The sequence below is a fragment of the Pholcus phalangioides genome, unplaced genomic scaffold (assembly GCF_987345545.1).
Source record: "Pholcus phalangioides strain wild (caught in Gottingen) unplaced genomic scaffold, Ppha-v1.0 ptg000001l_1, whole genome shotgun sequence".
Classification (NCBI taxonomy): Eukaryota; Metazoa; Arthropoda; class Arachnida; order Araneae; family Pholcidae; genus Pholcus; species Pholcus phalangioides.
Genome location: NW_028301594.1, coordinates 2,716,578 through 2,724,539, shown reverse-complemented (window position 1 = coordinate 2,724,539; position 7,962 = coordinate 2,716,578).

The window sequence follows — 7,962 nt, the reverse complement described above, 5'->3', positions numbered from 1 at the left end:
AATTTAACAAGATGTAGTTATTAACTGTTAGTGTGAATAAAGTGGGTTCCACTTAATATGCAGTCTTTTGGACCATGCGATATAAGCCAATCATGGTTTTTTCTCATGAAAACAGTCTTCGGCTTTCGTGGCTGTCATACAATGAAATAATATGTATTTCCCGAGTTGGGACATGGTCTAAGAAATTTGCCTTGTGAAGTTTTTCCTTTATCTGCAGCAGTCATTTTTTAAGGTTTATGTAGTTTCCCCCATCAGGAAGAGGCATGATGTGATTAGAAAGCATGGGTGGGATAAGAAACGCCCTTGGTGGAGAAGAGGAAAGAAGCTGGACGTTTTCTTTTTTAGTTAGTGGCTTCTGTGGACCCAGGAGGTAATTTGAAAGGCTCGCTGTAAGTGAAGAGGACGTGCTAATATTTTAATGTTCATTGTAAAACTATGATTAAATCAAATATAAAAAAAATGGCAGTGCTTGTGGTTTAAGCCAATCGATCGTTTAAAACGAACCAGACACAGTTTAGTAACAGGCAAGTCTCCACTAAAGTGAATTACTCAAACAATCAATTACTCAACATTGTTTTATCGGTAAATGTTGAGTACTAATTAGCAGGGTTGTTTGGTTTAAACCTTGGTTTTAACCAAGTGGTTTTTTTAAAAAAACCAGTTTGGTTTTTTTCAAAAAATCAAATAAAAGTTGCCTAAATATAATTTTTTTCCTTGAAAAATATCATATTGGTTCATTATTAGCCAAAATGTTAAATTTTTACCACATTTTATATCCTTGGGGTACATTCTGATGGTATATCTTTAAATGACATAAGATTTCATAAGTGGTTTATTTTTAAAAGTCTCATAAAAGTGGCCAGAATATATATATATATTTTTCAAATGAAGTATCTTAGTTATTTAAAGTTATATATAAAAGCCAAAATTTCTCATTCTTACAACATTTTCTAACCTTTGGCTACATTCTGATGCTCTAAATATCTTTAGCAAATTCATGAATGACGATTGCATCACACATCTAAATGTAGTGGTGTATTATCTCACAGGGCTTCTTTTTCCCTTCACAAAGAAGCAGCAACAGTAGTGACACCATCATGCTAGGGGCAGATGGTCCCATAATCCAATAAAGACATCAGCTGTCCTTAAAGGACAAAGACCAGTGTACTAGTAGTTATATTACCTCACATACATTTTCATTTTCTTTCCCATAAGAAGTAGCACATCTCCTACTGTATATCTCCCAGTCTTAATATTCAATAGTAGTTTTTTTTATACTTTCACACTGTTAAGCCCAGTTAATCAGGGTTCTACTGAGTAATAATAACAGATTTATGAAAAATAATCAGCTATATACAGGGTGATTATAATTTGAAGTTTTGATTCCATAACTATTCAATAAGACCTACTGGTCAGAATGACTTGAAAATTTGCATGAATATTCCTGAAGCAATGGAAGTTTCTTTCGCAAAAGGAAAAAAAAATGCAAGTAGTGCAAAATGTGCAGGTAGATGATGCTGTACTTGGCCAGCAGTATAATCTATTTTGTGCAACCACATCATTTTGGCACAGCATCAGTGTGTGGATAGAACTTCTATCAAGATGCACATTGCAATACCAGCAAAGCAGCTGCTGAAGACCCATTTTGACAGGATGCACCTTAACCCTTGCAACTTCTGGCTGTGGGGGTACTCAAAATGTTGTAAACAGTGGTCAGTTTGCAAAATTTGGTGAATTGCAATCTCCAGCACATACCCTATATGTTATAAGTTCCTCAGGAATATTAACATGGGGGCGCGTTTGGTTTAATAAAGCTGAATTGCAAGCACCTCCACATCATGACCATGGCATACTCCGATTCTGTTGTTGAACAACAATTCCGTTGTTGTCAACCTCAGGTTGGGCAACATATTTAACATTTCTTAAGTAAGTTGTTGTTATTTGTTCAATTACTTTGTTTTTTGTGATGTCTCCATGAATTAGGAAATCGTGGAATGCCATGGTATCATTTTGCCATGACTGGCTATCGTTTCCATTCTGCGAGCAAATTTCCCACATGTTGGATGATGTCATTAATTTTACATTTTTAAGTATTTTTCCCCCTTTATCAAATAAAATTGAATTTTTTCAGGAATATTCATGTCAATTTTCAAGTCATTCTGACAATCGTTCTTTTTTTACAGTGTTTTGAAATCAGAACTTTAGTTATAATCACCCTGTATATAGTAAATCATCGCTAATTAATCTGCATTATTTATGCTTCATTAAATACATTATATTCACCTAATTTTTATTACTTTTTGCAAAATAGCTTCGTAATTAAGTATACTGAAAGTAACTGGAGAAAAACCTTTATATATTATATGATGAATAATAACATTAAAAGAATTTTCAAACACACAATAATGCATTGAGTTAAGCAAAAAATAATTAAATTTGAAAAGGTGGTTTTTGTTAAAATGTAATAAATATTTATTGAATAATTAGCATGGGAATAGTGTTAATTACATTAATAAACATTTTATTTTAGTTAATTATTGGAAGTTTGAATGACTTTTCAGAAATTTCATTGTTTTTAATGTTAATACTATTTAAAACAAAAAAACCGGTTTAAACCAAAAAAACCTGGTTTAAACAAAAAAAACCCGGTTTTTTGGTTTTTTTCAAAAAAACCGGGTGTTTTACCAACCCTGCTAATTAGTACCAGGATTGTATGCAGGGCTGGATTTAGGTTTGATGAGGCCCATTATATTTCAACAATAGTTGTCATTTTCTGTGTTGAATATATATTGTCACGTTATAATGAAACCACCCACCCCGTACATCAAAACTTCCAATTTAACAGGAGCAAAAAAACAGATGGCACATCCCATTGAATAACACATAAATATAATGCACATAATATTTACAGTGTAATTCTCTGGTTTTATAGGCTTGTATTACACTAAATTATAAAAATTCTTTTATAGAACTTAACAAATACAGTCAACAAGCTCATCAGTTGCACATTTGAATTTAACCGATTACCTTATTTGTTGTATTTTTGAGGTTTTATCAAAGTTCTTTTATAAAATTTTAAAAATTCAACCAGTAAGAGTAATACGAGCAAATGCAACGCTGGTCTTATTGGTTGCATTTTTCAAGTTTTATAAAAGAACTTTTCTAAAACTTTTATAGTGTAATGTCGGCCTTAGAGCAATTTCTCTAAAAAATAAGTTGTAGATTTTTGAGGCTTCCCCTCTGGGACGGGGGGGGGGGGTGCGTTAGGCTGTAGCCTATAGGGAAATTCCGACGCTGGTGTTCCATTAATCTAATATTAATGGGAATTATTAACTGCCATAGCCTTTGGTAGACCCACAAAAATTAATTCATTGCCACTTTGAAAGATAGGTGGCTGAGCACTCCAACCTAGCGGGATCCAACCATCCTAGATCTCCAATCTTCAGAATCGAATCACAGTGTTTCCTGAAGGGCGATATCGCACCCACCGGGTCAAAATTCAAATAAAAAATGACAATCAGAATTGAAAATGTCTTTAAATATCATTGTAAAAACATTGAAGTTAAATACCTTTGTTTTCTTCAATTTCTGTTAATTTCAAAGGCTCTTTGAAGGTTAGTGACTGAAATTTCTCGAGAAGCAATTCGCTGCGCCTTCCCTCAAACCCTGTGCCCATTCCAAAGGTCCACCTTTCGTATGCCCTGCCGGGGAAGGGTGTAAAAATTGAATAGGCCTATGGCAATGAAATGTTATGTGGGTGTTTTGAGAAAGGGCTGATGAGAGAGACAAATAAATATATGAGTTCTGTGTGAGACTGTGATCTGGATATCATATAAAGTCATTCTCGAGCAGTGTACCTTAATACCCTCGGTTGTCATGAGATTTTTCACGTGTTCCGCGTGATTTTTTTAGAAACGGGGGGGGGGGGGGTAGTGATTCCCACAATATTGAGCTATTCCTCAAGATTTGGGAAGGTTACGTCGAAGTATTGAAAGTTTGAATCTAATTTTTAAGGGCGAAGCAAATATCTCGTTTTAACCTGCTGGCCACTTCAGCATCCCTCATACACGAACAAACAAAATTGAAGTGTTGAGCGGAGGACCCCCACCCAAGGGGCAGTCAGGACTGTCTGGACCCGAGTGCAAAATGATAATCTAATTGACTGCCTGTTCCGAGCACAGATAAACTAATTGCATGCAGAAAGATTAACTTCTTGATTGCATCTGCCACAGGGTTGATGTACCAGAGTTGTGCTCGGTTTGAAGCCCCCCCCCCCCCCTGTAGTCCACGGCATGGCCTTCTACCATATTGTTGCCGAAACATAGTATTTCTAATGATTTTTATGGCAATTTCTCAAAAGGCACGAGCAGTGAATTCCTCCCGCGTGAATTTGATTCACTGCAGTCATTAGTGAAAATATATTCAACGTTTCATAAGCACAGGGCCGCAACTGGGGGGGGGGAAGTAGGCGGGTCTCCTGCCCGGGCTCTAGACCCGAGGGGGGCGCAAATTTCATTCTGAAACACCTCCTTCAACATTATAAGGGGACGTGAAAATGCGCGCTTGCCCCAGATAACCAAGCATCTAGTTGCAACCTTACATAAGCATCCCCCCCCCCCCCCAACATCCAGCAGCTGGGCCCTTTACGCCGTTATTTCAGAGATATTTGATTTACGGAGGAAATTTGGGAAAGAACAGCGTTAAATACAGAAAAACCATTTTACCCGCATTTAATGCTGTTCTTTCCCAAATTTCCTCCATTTTTCGAATTCGAATATCTTTGTGAATATTACCGATACATACCTAGAAACATAGATTTTTTTGTTGGCATCAGGAGAAACAGAACAACAACTTTCTACCTGGTAGTTATAGCAGGGGTGGGGGACGTATAAAATTTTTTTTTTATTTTGTGGAGCACTATTTTCACTCTCAAAATTGGTACACGGTAATTTTTGAACGCCTGTTGAGCTTTTTTTAATTTGGAGTGATACCTCTACGATGGACGGTTGATGAGATAAAGGCCGTGCTAGCACTTACAGGACCCCTGTATAGTGAACCAAATTTTCAGGTTCTACCTCAAAACATTGCCAAATAAAAAATTTAATACTAAAAAAATAGATTATAATTGAAATTCATACCGGTGGTGATTTATGGTGATTATTTATATTATGTAAATGATTTAGTTATTTGATTACTTATATTATGTAATGATTAACAACGATGGATGGGCGGTGGGATTAATTTTTTTTTTATTATGTCCTGACGGCTCGCGCCGGGGCAGCCGCTAACTTTAGATTTTGAATACAAGCGAACCTGAACTTGGTTTCGTGTCAGCATCAAGTGTACCGCCAAGGCCGGACTTGGTCATTTAGCGGCCCCTTCAATATCACGACAGAGATGTGATGTCGTTTTTGCTCTATACATCCACCGAAGTTCAATTTATGGGGGGGTCAATTAAAAGTCTTGGAATTCGGATGCATCAAAACATTTTTTCCGAAGGGGTTCTAGCAAGCAGGGGACCGTCCTAGCGCACGGGCATACTGAATAGCGCAGGTGATTAAGGAGCTTCGCGTTAACGAGACATACAAAACAAAATAATGTCTAATACTTGAAATAAAATTTTGATTCCGCATGACTGACACTTCAAATCTGATAAGGTAACGAGCCCCAGAAAATCTCTTTACCGAGGGCTCATGGTGTCTATTAAGAATCATTTCTCCTTCAATCGGAAAGGCAGACAGGGCTCTGGGAACCTTAGGTGCCGGCCTTATATTTTTATAATATATAAAACCATGAATTTTCTTGAAAACCAATATAAGAATCCAGCTAAAAATCTTAGCCTCAAAATCAATGATCCATTCAAGGATGTAAGGGCCACGCATTCACTACCATATGTGTGTGTTTATTAATAAACCGACATATTTTTCGTGAGGGGCCGTTCAAGTATTACGTCATCATCGATGGGGGGGGGGGTTCCGATTTGCTGACTTTTTATGACAAAGGGGGGGGGGGATAATGCTTACGTCATCAACCATCCTTTATGAAAATATGAGTTAGGATTCAGAGGGGCAGAGCTGATGACGAAATTTTGCTGACAAGGGGTGGGGTCAAAAATGGCTAAAATTTTGCTTTCGTAATACTTTAACGGCCCCTTATGGTTTTAAGGCAGTTATCACAAAATACTATACGTAATGAATTCAATAGAATCCAGTTTTACGACCCCTAATATCTTGCGGCCCGGTGCGATCGCACCTGCTCAAGTCCAGCCCTGTGTACCGCATGTATAATCCTCCAACTATGAGATGGACTTGGCTGCTACTACTTAACCGTGCATACATATTCCTGTGCGGAATTTCTACTGAATCGGTACATGCCAGAGCGCATTGTGTATGTATATGCGTGGAGCCTAACCGTATGAGACTTGGCTACGGTACGTCACGTCGGATAATTCTATTCTTTCCTAAAAGGACAAACCAAACGTGAAAGCTCAATCGCTGGCAAGGTATTCTTGCCAGGGGGACCGTGTAAAAATTTAGATTTATTTTCCCTCTCCAAACTGGTATAGGGTAATTTTTGAACGCCTGTTGAGCATTTTTTAATTTGGAGTCATACCTCTACGACGGACGATTTAGTTTACCTATAAGAAATTTATAAAATCATCTGACGTGACATTCCATCTCGTGGTTGAAGGACTATTTTAAACCGCATTTTCGAAAGTTTATGCGTTACTTGACATTCCAGGATCCACCTTGGGGAGGGAGTGGGGGATGATCACAAAAAAAAAATAAAAAAAATTAGAAATAAGTTTTTGGTTGGCAGGGGTGGAGAACGAGCCTCAGCGTACGCTCTCTTCTGTAGCATATATTAATATATTATTATTATAAAAGTATGACCACGAAAACATTTTTTCTGACCTTCACGGAAAGAGATGATTCATTCTTCGAAAAGGAGAAACGGAGTAACAGAAAATACACATCCCCCAGGGTTGCTGCTAGAGTTATACGTTTATTTCTGTTCCGACATCTTACAAAAAGATCGGGAGATAAGACACGCAGTGGTATAAATTACGTTCTAAGGAAATTCGGTGTCCCAGAATCATTGTTTACTAACCAACAGGTAATGCGTTATTCTGAAATGCGGAGAGAGGGGGTCTTACCTCTTCCATTCAGAAATAGAGAAAATTGGACACAAACAACACTAAACGCTGATTCCTATGGTGAAATCACCTCTGGCGAAAAAACCACGCTCCCGAGCAAAAAAGAAACCTTCTGAAAGTAGCGCTTAGTAAAGCTATGACAGCTTTCGGAAATGCCATTAAATGCAACGAAAGACAAGGCGTTTTGAAAGGAAAACCTTTTGCTCCAGACAGAGTAATAAAACTGACCAGATGGTGAGAACAACTCAAGCGAAGGAGGCAGGCAGACCTTCAAGCGAAGGAGGGAGGAGGATTACTTGCTCTTTTTAAGCGGTTCTGTTTAATAGAGCTTTATAAAGCAATGTAAACTTTCAGAAATGGCAATAAATGTAACAGAAGACAAGTTTTTCCCAAGGATAATCTCTTTGCTCTAGGCAAAAGAATAAAAAAGACGGTGGGAACAATTTATTACAAATGAAAGGGGAATGAGTCGTTATTTATTTGGTTTTTGAGTGATTCTGGTGAAGAACTCTCTTTAAAGCGGTTTTTTTGGTTGGAAAAAAAAAATGATTGTGGTTCTCTGACGACATCTGTTGTAAAAATTTGGAAAAAAAAGTGGCCGTTCTTCTTTCTCTGTTTCTCAATCCTAGTATTGTACTGCGTATTGCGGAATTGATCTGAAAATGAACATAGTGTTGCCATCTATATTTTAAGACATCACTTTCCCAAGAAGTAGGAGTCCCTTACTTTGATTATTGAAGTCCAATGACCCAATTCTTATATAAATAAAAAATCAAAATCAAAGTATACAATGGATGAGATACATA